Source organism: Geospiza fortis, unplaced genomic scaffold (genome assembly GCF_000277835.1).
Source record: "Geospiza fortis unplaced genomic scaffold, GeoFor_1.0 scaffold25, whole genome shotgun sequence".
Classification (NCBI taxonomy): Eukaryota; Metazoa; Chordata; class Aves; order Passeriformes; family Thraupidae; genus Geospiza; species Geospiza fortis.
In genome coordinates this window covers 228,268-242,800 of record NW_005054423.1, presented here as the reverse complement: position 1 = coordinate 242,800, position 14,533 = coordinate 228,268, and the positions used below count along the sequence as shown (strand labels likewise).

The 14,533-nt window shown below is 47.3% G+C and overlaps 1 protein-coding gene across 4 annotated transcripts in view; it reads right to left on the bottom strand.

The window, feature by feature from the left end:
- Positions 1–14,533, bottom strand: part of PAG1 (phosphoprotein membrane anchor with glycosphingolipid microdomains 1) — a 100,659-nt gene that overhangs the window by 40,623 nt on the left and 45,503 nt on the right. For 2 of the 4 annotated variants that reach the window (XM_031061702.1, XM_031061700.1), the window contains exon 2: positions 8,334–8,398. The gene's annotated coding sequence lies outside the window, so the exon portion shown is untranslated. Of the gene's footprint in view, positions 1–8,333; positions 8,399–8,863; positions 8,921–13,685; positions 13,871–14,533 lie in introns of those variants that run through there. The other 2 variants (XM_031061703.1, XM_031061701.1) reach the window with 2 other exon arrangements.

Genomic DNA, 14,533 nt, shown 5'->3' with positions numbered 1-14,533 from the left:
TCTGCCCAACAGACAGAATCGATCTCCAAGTGTGTCCTGCTTGGTTTGTAAATTTACCTACTGTGACTAAGTACATAACTCATTATTAAAAACAGTCAGACCTGGCCTTTCCTGAGGGTAAACTAATGTTTCTCATCATCCTTAAAAAAAACAACACACAACATGAGATAAGGAAGCAGCAAGGCATTTAAATAAGAGCTGTTATTTGAAAGACTGACTCCCGTGGCCTGAATCAACATGCAAACATGGACTCCCAATCATCTTCAGAAGATAATTATTATTCATAATTGGCACTTTAAAGCATTTTCTCAGAGCTGTGCAAATATTGACTAATTAGCCACACCAGAATCCTGTGGGGTAGGCAAGCAGGTACCCTAATCCTCTTTTTATCTGAGTGAATTGCTGGGGAATAAAACCCCAGCCCTGACCTGCTGCAGGGGAGGAGAAGGTGGGGAGGTTTCCAGCCCCATTCCCTTCACCCAGGCCACCCTGCTCCCACCATGGACATTTTTCCTCATCTAGAGAGGGGATGAGATGAGCTCTATACTAGCAGAGCTCTGGAAATAGTGGTCAAACCTCAGTTCATTAGCTAAAGTCCTGTCAAGCAAAAGGTCTGGATATTCAAATGTCAAAATAAAGACTGAGGATTTGATACAAGTACATGCAGTATTTATATGCAGCCTCTTCTGCTGAGGAACACTTAAACAATGATGTACTGCACAATTATGGCTTATTCTTGGAAATAAAACATTACACTGGTATTTGTAACTAAATAGGAGGAAAAGAGCTCTATATGTATGAAGTAAGACACTTCTTTCCTTAAAGTTCAGAGAAATCTCATTATTCACATTAGGAAAGATTAGGCTGAAGAAAGTGTAGTGTCCCGTTAGAGCCTCCAAGAGCTCTGCCTTCAGCATGCAATAAAATACACCAGGCAAACAATATCTTCAAGATGGGTCTAAAAATGAAGATCCTTGGAGGCCACAGCAGCTAGAAATGAATACTGAATACATCCTCTATTAAATCCAGCTCTTTAATTAAATTGCCTGTAGGAAAGCAACCATTAGTGATTAGTGTCTCAGGTTTTCTGGTTTAAACCAGCAAACACTAATGATGGCTTTATTCTAGAGCTTTGTTACAAATCACCACATTCAGGGGCACAAACAGGTCTTTTCCAAATAACTGTATTATTACAAGCTTACAATGTACACAAGATATGCAACAAGAACCATTTTTATTTGGTGTAATCCTGCTTTGTCTATTGAAATAATTGGTCATATGTTGTGTCTAATTTCAGCTACAATCTCTTTAGGGCAAAGATTGTGTCCCTATGGTTTTGTAAAGCCTCATTCACAGTTATAATGGTGTATAAATTAAATAAATAATGAGAAATTATGAACTGTGGGAATTTATTCAGCATTTATCAGGAATTCACAAGTGAGGATTTGCATTTTTTTAAAATGGATTTTTTAAAAGATCTTCCAGCGATCTGGTTCTGTCCTCTGTTTTAGAAATTGGGAGGCGCCTTTCAACTGTAGCAACTACTTAGGTAAGAATAATAACAGGAAAAAAAAACAGGTTAGTGTGGTGACTGGTTGAATAATAAATCCAGGGTTATTCCACTCTGAAGCTAATTCTTCTACATGGTTCATGCATAACAGCTTTTGAGACAAGCAGGTTTTCATCCGTGGTAAAGAGCATTAAGATGATGGTATTTTAACTACTGCATTAATTATCTACTCTGAGCAGGGCTAGACAAAACAAATAGTAGGAGTAGAACAGAACTGGATGCCTTAGTGAGCAAAATTCATTTAAATGCCCAAACCAGAAGAGTACAGATGAGGTGGCTTGGGCTGCAATGTGATAAAAAAGGTTTCTGTGCTCAGAAGGTTTGGAGAATCATGGAATAGTTCAACAAAAATTAATATTTTATACATTTGGCATTCCAAGCCACTTATCCCACATGAGTCCCCCAAATGCTGGAGCAGGGGTTGAGGGATCATGGCCACAGCAAGAAACAAACTCTTGGTAGTAACAAGCCAGTCTTAAGCCAAAGCAAGTCTATGCTAAAGCTCTGTATGCTACACCACTTTTTTTTGTGTGTGTGTGCAGTCATTTTTTTTTCCTTTTCAGGAGGAAGAAAAAGGGGAAAAAGCAAGAATTTTTGTCTCAATAAAGAAGTATGCTCATGCAAAGAAGCACTCAGTTTGCTCTGAGGAATCAATGAGCAGCTCAAAGGATCTCAGGAGTCTGCTGGGCTCCCACACCCGGATCTGGCAAGTTAGTGGGAACACAGGGTGACTTGGGTCTGTAAGAATAAAAAACAAATACTAGAGTGAGTGCCTCTTTCCAGGTACCCAGTGTACATCTATGTTAGGTAAAACACAGCAATAAAGTAAAATAAGTCAGCTGTGTTATTAGAAATGATAATTGTTCTGGCTGGCCTTTTGCCCTAAGACCTGCAACTTCCCAAGCCTGTAAGGTGAGAGGTCTGGTCCCCACAGCCTGAACATGTAATTGCAGATGGACATGCCCCATCCTTCAAGATGCCAACCCAAACTCATCAAATGCCTAATTTTTCTCATTTTTCTTTTTGGCTAACAGAACTAAAACCTGCAAAGGGAACAGCGTGTGAAGTCAACTCTGTACACTAAGATGGAAAATGCACTGATTTGCACAGAGTTAATAACATGCCCTAAAATGGCCATTCACCCTCAAAAGACATTAGCATGTAATAGCAGCTGCTTATCCTCTGAGTGCAGATGAATATTGGAAAGAGGTGCTGAGAGGCTTTGTCCTAGAATTACATGTCACTGGTTTAAACATGATGTGTGGAAATTATTTTAATTGCCCATATTAGTCCAGGGCTGAAATGGTCTGGTATTGTTAGGAGCAGTGCAAATGTCTTTCTCTGGTCAGGGTGTTGTGTTAGAAGAACATGTACATACCTGAATGTCTAGAAAGCCTCACTACAACATGAAATAAAAAACCAAAAAATCACCCCAATAAAATAGCTTTGAAAAATACTAACTAGTTAATGATGTTTTTTGACTGTCTTACATAGAAAGATTCAATTTCTTGCAAGTATGAGCACTGAAAGAGCAAGAACTGCTATTTTTGAGATAAATGTTACAGTTCAAATGTCACAGACTGTATTACAGACATTCACAATTGGCTCTGAGATTTAGGAAAAAAAAACCAACTTACACTGTTGTATGAAGGTTGGCAATGATCACAGTGCTAATGACCATGGGAGAAATAAGGGATTTTTTTTTAAGCATCATTATCTAGTGGCCTTGAGTGCTAATCAAAACAAGGACTATAATGCCTGCTTTAATGGGGTTTGTCTCAGTAATGCTCCTAAATGGAATAAACTATATTAAATCCAGACAAGCTACAAAGAGAGAGAGAGACAAATGGCAAAACAATACACAGAAAACGTAAAGATTCTTTTATCTATTATTAACTGAGTTACCATCCATGACAGTCACAGTTAACTGTGGTTTTGTAATCCATTTGCTGAATTGTACAGCTAGAATAGAAATGTTGTCCTTCTGTTTAAAACAACAGACTAAATAAGGCCCAAATCAACCCACAAAATGGCCAAGCAAAGACTGTATGTAGACAGGCTGCATGTCCATTTTCTTCTTTAAAATTCAGGAAAGCGCCTCCTCTGGAATTTTTTCTCAAAGTAGAGGGAATCTGATCCCACTGAGGTAGTCCTGCACATAAGCTGAGCTTCTCTGGACCACAAGAAGGATGTCCTGGGAAGACAAAGGGCCCCACACTGTCCCTCACTGTCCCAGTGCTGCAGGGACAGACACTAACTGATACGCACAGGCTTTGGGTCATCCTCCTAATGTTACAGGAAGAGGCACTGAATGCCAGGACAATGAATTCATCACCATCCTCCTCTTCCCCGTCTGCCTTGTATCTTTGGCCTTGCTCATCCCTCCTCCTCTGCATATGCTGACCAAATGCAAAGACAGGCTGAATTTCTTCAGCTTGATACCTCAGAGGATCAGTCACATTTGACTTCCTCAAAAGCAAGTAAATAGGTTTTCTGATGCATCTATTTTGCTGTATTTCTCACACTGCAATGGGAGGATGCGTAGCAGTGGAGGGGGAAGGCAGTCTATGGCATTTTGGGCAGATCCTTCAGGAAGAGGTGAAAATTTACTGGTAAAATGACAGCCAAGGTATAGAGGTAGTGACACTTTTATGTTCATTTAGATGCAAGAGTGATATATTTCCAGGAGTCCAGTTTTAAAAGGATGGATTAGCCCTTTGTTCGTGGTGTACACAAAATGCAGGATCATGCATCTTATCTTGAAGAAATTTTCAATAAAGGTCTTTATGAACTGAAGCTGTAGCTTAGGGAACATAAAATTCATTCTGTAATTAATGAGTGCCCCCCAGTATTACAGAGAAAAAATTCCTATGGTTTTATTGCTTTTGTAAAATGCTTGTTCTCCAGCTCTGAAGGGACTGTGAAAGGTCAGAGGTGTTGAATATACATGATTTATAAAGTCCTCTGGGATGAGATGTGCCGTGTAAATATAAAATATTATTAGAGCATACTCTCTTTAATTCACATACACTGAAATGGAATTGGCTGTGCCACAAAAGCAAAACTAAGAACCCAAGTCAATCTGATGACAGCAGATTGTCCAAGGCTATTGACAGTCCAAACAGCAGAAGGATAAATTCATTTCACAGACATATTTACCTAATGCTGGAAGTTACTGCTATTCATCTGGAGCTGGTTCTATGTAGATATGAATGTGAACACTGTGTTACACAGAAATGACTGAACAGGCAAAGATGGTGTATTGCTCTGTACCATAAGGAAAGAGGGGCTTCTGAAAAGGCTGCAGGCACAGGAGCAGCCCATGCAGCCCATCCACCTTCTGCAGAAACTCTGCCTTGCCCAACTCTGTTCTCAAGTGTGCGCCAGAGATGCCTGGGATGCCGTGGTCCTCACGTGCTTTGTAAAGTCACACTCAGATGGCACTTCCAGCCTCAAAATATGCATCCTATTTACCCCTGGCTTTGACAGAGGCTTCCAAGTTTCCCTTGAAGATCTGAACCTTGAGATTTGTTCACCTCTAGCTGTATCTATCCAAAGAGGCTTCCTAAAAAGCAGTCTCTCAGAGAACTGGGTTGGAATGAGCTGAACTGGACAAGCAGTCCCATTCCCTCTCAGGGAAGCATAAATTATACTTTCAACCCACTTTTTGGGATTGATTCCAATTTCTCTTTTTCTTTTGTCCACAATAGTCTATACTTTAACACTGCAATAAATAATCAGTTTGACGTAGAATTCAAAATATTTTAACAGCTGGAGCAATGACATTCTCACTCAACTTTACTGTAAATGGAAAAATTCCCATTCCCCCCCACAAAGACAGAGATTGCAGATCATATTCTGAATTCTTTCTAAAACTTTGGCCAAAAGATATCACCAGCACAGTCTGTTCCTCTTCACATTATTATTCCCACTCTCACAGATTCTTTTATCTAACTCCCTTCTGCCCTGAAGTTTACAATCTCCTTCCAAAAATTTTTCAACCACACTTCCCATCTCTTAAATTCCCTCTCTCTCATCAGCTTTCAAATAATAAGACCTTATTTTAGAAAAATGATGCTGTGAATTCAGCACTACAGACCAATCTGTTCCTACCTTTTTTCCTGTGCTAAAACACAGCATCTAATTTAAAATCCTTTTTAAAAATTATTTTTTAAAAAGGCACAATACAGCCCTTTAGCAAAAGTACATGAACTTCCTGCCCATAAAGGAAAAAAATGAAGTTCTTACTTTTGGCTGTATTAATGCTTTCCCATGAAAATTGATACATATGTCTGGGAGAAAAAGGAGATTTGGATTATCTGTATTCAAGAGAATAATTAAAAGAAGTTATTGCACAAAATGATTAGATTTTCTAGCAACACAAGTTTGATTCTGTGATAATGTTTAAGTTATTCTCATCTATGCAGAACACTTTTCATCCACACAAGAGGTGCTCTTCATTTTCTCTGTACCAAAAAAAACATTGTATTTTCACTGATGATGTTTAACATTTGATTTCTTCTACTTTCTTTAGATAATTAAATAGATAGATTTGCTCATTTGGCTATAGCTAAATTGCTGTAGTAGTGGCAGACAATGACACTTTCAAGGCTGCACTATACATGATTAATCTTTGCTCCAACTAAGAGCCTTTATCGTCTGGGGCTACTCTTCCTGTTTGTCTTTTCCTTGTGTTTTCAGTTCTCCTTTCCTATCAAGGAGAACAACAAAAATCATTATGGGTTTTTAACCTAGGGAATGACATTTTTAGCTCTGAGGCCTATGTGTAAATGTAAATTTCCAGCTGTTATAACAAAGAAATAGCAAATGTGAGGCAGACGTTAATATATTATCCATTGTTGGTAATACAAGCAAAAATCAACCTTAAAAAATCCCCCAGCTTTTGCAGGAATGAAAGCTTACTCACTTGGGCATTTACATGAACCTGTGCCTTCAGAAATAAAATCTAACTAGTTTCTTTCAATCCATGGAGTCTAGACAAATCCTCTGTGTTGTTTCTTCTTCCTCTGGCATTAACAATTCAAGGGCCAGAACATACAGCCAACCAAATCATCTCCAGATGTTTCCTCTGCTTAGCGATCTGATGAATGCCCAAAGACCATTTACTGCACAATGAAGTCTAGTGGAATCTGGGAGGATTCTGGATCCCATGCTGTTTTTCAGGACCAATTTCAGTACCAAAAGTTAAACAACATGTTTGGTTTCTATCAAGCACCACTTGAATATAAGTCTTCACACACTTATGAAGCCAGTTCAGGCAGAACTGATGAGCAGCCACTCTGAGCTCCCTAACAACTCTGCCTTCCTTTGAATCCACTGGCTGAAAAATCACAGCAGGGCTGTGAATGCAATAAGGGGCTTTTTACTGAATCTAGCATATTTATTGCTTCTACCATCTTCTAACCCTTTAAAACTTCTGAATTTACTGTCCTGGCATGGTGAACACAACTCATAGTCAGTGGCACAGAGAAGCATGGACATTCAGAGCGTATTTAGAAGTGTAGGTTTCCCTCCAGAGAGTCTCTAGCCTTTGTTTAGCCCTCACCATAGCACATCTCTCATCATCTTATCTCTCTCATCTCCCATCATCCTCCCCATAGACCTTGGATCCCCATGAATCCTGAAAAGTCCTTCATTCTAGCATTAATACAGCAGCAACTTCCTAATGCCTTGTGCCAGGCACATTTGTGTTTGTAATTCCTTTCACACTAGGCAATTCATTAAGGGCTCTGTTTTGATTACCAAAATGTGTGAACACAATTTTGTATCTCATCTATACGGGGTCACTCTTATGTCAGCTCGTTTCTGACTGCGACAGTCTTTTCCCATCCTAAAGGCAAAACAGTGTTTACATTTGCTTAGCTAAAATATTTACATTACACATTCAAATGATGCATTTTCCCAGTGACAGGGCTCTCCCTGGTATTTCCTCCTGTACCTACTATGCAGCGGAAATGATTAAGATGAATATTCTGGGTGTCTCTAAACAAGCAGATGAAGGAAATATGCAGCACAGCTGTACTATACTAACACTGCTAGACTCTGCAACATGCATGCAGGCTTGTGAATGCCTAGCATGAAAACCTGCCTTTAGGACCCCAGAACAGAAGAGTTCCACACTTCCTCATCAATTTATTTCAAATAGATTCTTCATTTATTGACAAATGATTTGGTGGCTCAGTGCATGAGGCCCTGGGAGAGGAGGTGAGAATGGTGCTGTTCACTGATCATCAGTCTGCCTGTGGATAAAAGCCTGGAGTGCACCCTGTCTGCAGGGGAATAGAGGTGATGGGGACTGCTACCGAGACAGAGACCAGTGTAGAAGGAAAGGTGACACTAAAGCTGGCAGGGGAATGCCACGAAGTGACAATATTTCTGGGAATCAGAAAACACACTGCACACTCCTGTTTTAATGCAACATTACCAAGTTGGATAAAACACTGCAAGTGATGCTGCACCAAGAGGTCCTCCAGACCTCAGCAAGACCTCCACACACACAGCAAGAGCCTTTCCCCACAGGGACAGTTTGAGGCTCGTAGCAGAGAAACTGAAATTCAACATCATTTAAGACATATCATCATCTACACTGTAAACAGTTAGTCTTTCTCATTTATTTGTCACTACCAAACAACAGTCTCTCTGAGAAGAAATTAGATAGAGTGCAGCAACTTCTCACCCAGAAACTCTGTAGCAATGCAAAATTAAAAAGTTAAAGAACACACCAAAGGTGTGTATCCCTTACCTTATAACATCATCCACACAGGTCTTCATACAGGCTCTCCCAGTGAGGAAGCAAAAGCTTCTGGGCTGATAAACCAATGAAACACTGGTTAAAACATTATCTCAAAACCCCTGTCTGTGCTTATATCCATCCCAAACTCTGCTGCATCTTTTTGTTTACAGAAACATATACAATAGACTGAAGTTGACTTCGTAAGCAAAAACTATTTATTTTAAATTGACCCTGCCCTCTTAGTGTCATATACTCTGAAGGAAATGGGTTATTAAAGTCTCTGTATAAGTCAGGCATGCAACATCTAGCAAACAAATATTATTTAGTAGGATTATTTTGTGTGGTATGTGCATTTTCTCCACTTTTTTAAACTAACAGCAAATGAAAGTTTGTTTGCCAGCTAAAACCAATCAGTAGAAGAAAAGTAACAGGAAAGTAACAGGCTCTACACCAGTATGAGGCAGTGTATTCAAAATAATAAACAACCAATTTTGATTTAACCTAAAAGCCTGCATGGAGGGAGTGAGCAGGCACATTACCTGCCCACCTGGTGCCCAACCAGCCCCACCACCAAGCAGCCTGAGGGATGTGTAGCGATTAGTGGGCAGGACACTCCTGCAGAAAGGGGATGCCAGAAATCCCTGGGCTGAAGGGGCCGGGATAAACACAGATTCTGCATTTTGAGCCAGCAGCTAGCAGCCTCACAATTTTAATTCAGCTCTTTGAAAGCTGCTTTCCTTTGGCCCTCCTCGGGAATACAGAGTTTGCAGCTCCCAGCCTTTGCTGCCGCTGTCACTAGCAGGATGTTTTCTGGAGTTTCTCCTACAAGGCAATGTGTTTATTCTTTGAAACAGTTGCTCCCTAAAGATTAAAACTGAGCAGAAGCACAAAAGCAGCGTGTGTCCTCTGGGGCCACTATGTGCCATCAGGCAAACAGGAGGTACAAGCTGTGTTCTCCCAAATTACACAGAACAAACGGTGCTGCACTGGCGGAACCCAGTCACGTTCCTCAGTACACAAACCACTCTCTCCTCATTTTAACCCCTTCCTAGGAAAAAACCTTTCAAACACCACTTGTGTTATTAAGAGCTCCAGATTTAGAGTTGTGTGTGGGGTCTTCAATGCAGCTGAGCCCGTTCACCCCAAAAACATGTTAGCCTGGGCACAAAAGGTGAGCAACAGCCACAAGGTTTGTGCTTTTAAGACCATGCTTGTTATCATCCCCAAATAGCAGTACACACTCTCAAAAACAGACTTGTCAACCACAAAGAACAGACAGCAATATGAACAGTGAACACTTGGACAAAATATATCTTAGAAACTAAAAAAAATAGTCATTTAAAAACCACTAAAATAGGATTGATGTACTAAGAGCACATGAGAAATGCTGGCACAACAATGAAAAATCTGTTTGGCACAGTCTGTGTAATCATAGTTATTGCAAGGTGGCTGGAAAAATAAATGCAACAATGATTTTTCTTTCTGCTGAGGTATGTGCAACAAATGTTAATATTTTTATGACTGTACAGGATGCATTGTACTCCAGGGAGTACTTTGAGGGGTGAGGAACTGTCTCTGGTAATAAGAAGTATTTGCCTTGCCTATATATCAATGTATTTCTACTAGCAGAATTCATTTAATATTGCACATAAATAGTAACTTTTGGCTTAAAAAGATGGAGAAGGAAACTAAATAGTCTTTTCTTCCTCTGATGGGAACACATACACAGATTTTCTTATTACTGGTAACACAAACTAAGCCCACATAAAGGGGAATAGCCAAACTTCAATAACCCTCAGCATGATGGCCCCACAAAGCTTTACTCTCCTGCAGAGTGCAGAGCACTTCATAACTTTCCTCCCTGTTGTATCACTCTTATTTTAATAAACAACCAAACAGCAGCGATGGCCACTAACTTATGCTACTCTAAAGACAAAAATATTACCTTTGATTAACAAGGACCCCTCATCCTAGACCCTCTTTGCATTGTGCAGAAGAAGATACCAGGAGAAGCTGTTTGAGCTCTAAAACTCCCTCCAGGCATTAACGCAGCTCTCGGAGCTGCTCACCCTGTCCCGGCCGCTCACCGATCCCGTATGCAGGGCTCGGATCCCGCCTTCGGGCACAGCCTCACCGATCCCGTATGCCGGGCTCAGATCCCACGTTCCCCGGCTGCCAGGCGGGCACAACCTCACCGATCCCGTATGCCGGGCTCAGATCCCACGTTCCCCGGCTGCCAGGCGGGCACAACCTCACCGATCCCGTATGCCGGGCTCAGATCCCACGTTCCCCGGCTGCCAGGCGGGCACAACCTCACCGATCCCGTATGCCGGGCTCAGATCCCACGTTCCCCGGCTGCCAGGCGGGCACAACCTCACCGATCCCGTATGCCGGGCTCAGATCCCACGTTCCCCGGCTGCCAGGCGGGCACAACCTCACCGATCCCGTATGCCGGGCTCAGATCCCACGTTCCCCGGCTGCCAGGCGGGCACAACCTCACCGATCCCGTATGCCGGGCTCAGATCCCACGTTCCCCGGCTGCCAGGCGGGCACAACCTCACCGATCCCGTATGCCGGGCTCAGATCCCACGTTCCCCGGCTGCCAGGCGGGCACAACCTCACCGATCCCGTATGCCGGGCTCAGATCCCACGTTCCCCGGCTGCCAGGCGGGCACAACCTCACCGATCCCGTATGCCGGGCTCAGATCCCACGTTCCCCGGCTGCCAGGCGGGCACAACCTCACCGATCCCGTATGCCGGGCTCAGATCCCACGTTCCCCGGCTGCCAGGCGGGCACAACCTCACCGATCCCGTATGCCGGGCTCAGATCCCACGTTCCCCGGCTGCCAGGCGGGCACAACCTCACCGATCCCGTATGCCGGGCTCAGATCCCACGTTCCCCGGCTGCCAGGCGGGCACAACCTCACCGATCCCGTATGCCGGGCTCAGATCCCACGTTCCCCGGCTGCCAGGCGGGCACAACCTCACCGATCCCGTATGCCGGGCTCAGATCCCACGTTCCCCGGCTGCCAGGCGGGCACAACCTCACCGATCCCGTATGCCGGGCTCAGATCCCACGTTCCCCGGCTGCCAGGCGGGCACAACCTCACCGATCCCGTATGCCGGGCTCAGATCCCACGTTCCCCGGCTGCCAGGCGGGCACAACCTCACCGATCCCGTATGCCGGGCTCAGATCCCACGTTCCCCGGCTGCCAGGCGGGCACAACCTCACCGATCCCGTATGCCGGGCTCAGATCCCACGTTCCCCGGCTGCCAGGCGGGCACAACCTCACCGATCCCGTATGCCGGGCTCAGATCCCACGTTCCCCGGCTGCCAGGCGGGCACAACCTCACCGATCCCGTATGCCGGGCTCAGATCCCACGTTCCCCGGCTGCCAGGCGGGCACAACCTCACCGATCCCGTATGCCGGGCTCAGATCCCACGTTCCCCGGCTGCCAGGCGGGCACAACCTCACCGATCCCGTATGCCGGGCTCAGATCCCACGTTCCCCGGCTGCCAGGCGGGCACAACCTCACCGATCCCGTATGCCGGGCTCAGATCCCACGTTCCCCGGCTGCCAGGCGGGCACAACCTCACCGATCCCGTATGCCGGGCTCAGATCCCACGTTCCCCGGCTGCCAGGCGGGCACAACCTCACCGATCCCGTATGCCGGGCTCAGATCCCACGTTCCCCGGCTGCCAGGCGGGCACAACCTCACCGATCCCGTATGCCGGGCTCAGATCCCACGTTCCCCGGCTGCCAGGCGGGCACAACCTCACCGATCCCGTATGCCGGGCTCAGATCCCACGTTCCCCGGCTGCCAGGCGGGCACAACCTCACCGATCCCGTATGCCGGGCTCAGATCCCACGTTCCCCGGCTGCCAGGCGGGCACAACCTCACCGATCCCGTATGCCGGGCTCAGATCCCACGTTCCCCGGCTGCCAGGCGGGCACAACCTCACCGATCCCGTATGCCGGGCTCAGATCCCACGTTCCCCGGCTGCCAGGCGGGCACAACCTCACCGATCCCGTATGCCGGGCTCAGATCCCACGTTCCCCGGCTGCCAGGCGGGCACAACCTCACCGATCCCGTATGCCGGGCTCAGATCCCACGTTCCCCGGCTGCCAGGCGGGCACAACCTCACCGATCCCGTATGCCGGGCTCAGATCCCACGTTCCCCGGCTGCCAGGCGGGCACAACCTCACCGATCCCGTATGCCGGGCTCAGATCCCACGTTCCCCGGCTGCCAGGCGGGCACAACCTCACCGATCCCGTATGCCGGGCTCAGATCCCACGTTCCCCGGCTGCCAGGCGGGCACAACCTCACCGATCCCGTATGCCGGGCTCAGATCCCACGTTCCCCGGCTGCCAGGCGGGCACAACCTCACCGATCCCGTATGCCGGGCTCAGATCCCACGTTCCCCGGCTGCCAGGCGGGCACAACCTCACCGATCCCGTATGCCGGGCTCAGATCCCACGTTCCCCGGCTGCCAGGCGGGCACAACCTCACCGATCCCGTATGCCGGGCTCAGATCCCACGTTCCCCGGCTGCCAGGCGGGCACAACCTCACCGATCCCGTATGCCGGGCTCAGATCCCACGTTCCCCGGCTGCCAGGCGGGCACAACCTCACCGATCCCGTATGCCGGGCTCAGATCCCACGTTCCCCGGCTGCCAGGCGGGCACAACCTCACCGATCCCGTATGCCGGGCTCAGATCCCACGTTCCCCGGCTGCCAGGCGGGCACAACCTCACCGATCCCGTATGCCGGGCTCAGATCCCACGTTCCCCGGCTGCCAGGCGGGCACAACCTCACCGATCCCGTATGCCGGGCTCAGATCCCACGTTCCCCGGCTGCCAGGCGGGCACAACCTCACCGATCCCGTATGCCGGGCTCAGATCCCACGTTCCCCGGCTGCCAGGCGGGCACAACCTCACCGATCCCGTATGCCGGGCTCAGATCCCACGTTCCCCGGCTGCCAGGCGGGCACAACCTCACCGATCCCGTATGCCGGGCTCAGATCCCACGTTCCCCGGCTGCCAGGCGGGCACAACCTCACCGATCCCGTATGCCGGGCTCAGATCCCACGTTCCCCGGCTGCCAGGCGGGCACAACCTCACCGATCCCGTATGCCGGGCTCAGATCCCACGTTCCCCGGCTGCCAGGCGGGCACAGCCTCACTGATCCCGTATGCAGGGCGCTGTGCCCCCCTCCGGGCACAGCCTCACCGATCCCGTATGCCGGGCTCAGATCCCACGTTCCCCGGCTGCCAGGCGGGCACAGCCCGCGAACAATGCCGCCTCTGTCAGCCTGCCCGGCGAGGGTGCCACAAAGACACGCTCATCCGCAGCCCCGCACCTCTCTTTGCTTCTTCTTCTTCTTCCTGTTGGAGCACAGGGTGATGAGAAGGGATGGGAGAGAAATGCCTATGTGTTTATGATCAGCCACGGCTCCGCCGTGCCCAGGAGCGAGACAGTGGCAGCGCACGACGGGCGCCCGGGCTCCCAGAGAGGAGACGGGATCTGCGCTGGCAAGAGCCCTCCCTGCCTCGCTTCACACATTTTTGTTTCGGATCCGTGGGTGGTTGCATGAGCTAGCAGCCAGAATAGGGGAGGAGTTAGACAAAATGCAATTTAGGACTTGGAAGCCTTGTCTGCCTTTTCGAGAGCAGGAAGAAGAGGCGAAATCGCAGTGCCCCGACAGAGCGACGTGCCCTTCCCAGCCCGGCTGCTGCCACCTGCCTCTCCAAACCTGCCGGGAAAGGAAAGCGGCTCTCCCTGCCCGGGCTGATCCCTGGCACAGCACAGGCACAGCAGCTGCTCTCGACCCCCGGTAACCACACTCCAGAGCCCCTGAGCACGCTGGCTCTTCGCTCCTGCCCCACAGCATTACCAGTTCCATTTTCAAGGAGGCACGATGCTTCATGATCATCATGAGCAACCAGAGGATGAGACAATAAATGACATCTTCAGCAGATGTTTAGAGCTGTCACTACGCAGAGGAGGAGACAGCAGCAGCTTAAATCCCAGTTTTCTACAAAGCTTTCCTTGGAAATCAGAGAGGCAAAGCCAAAAGCATTTTAAAAATCAGATGTCCATAGTTCTCTCGTGCATATATATCATGTGCATATAGTTCATGCAACTTCAGTTTCGTTTTCCTTTCTATGAGAAAATGAGAAGCAATATCTGGCTCAAGATGAAAAAGTG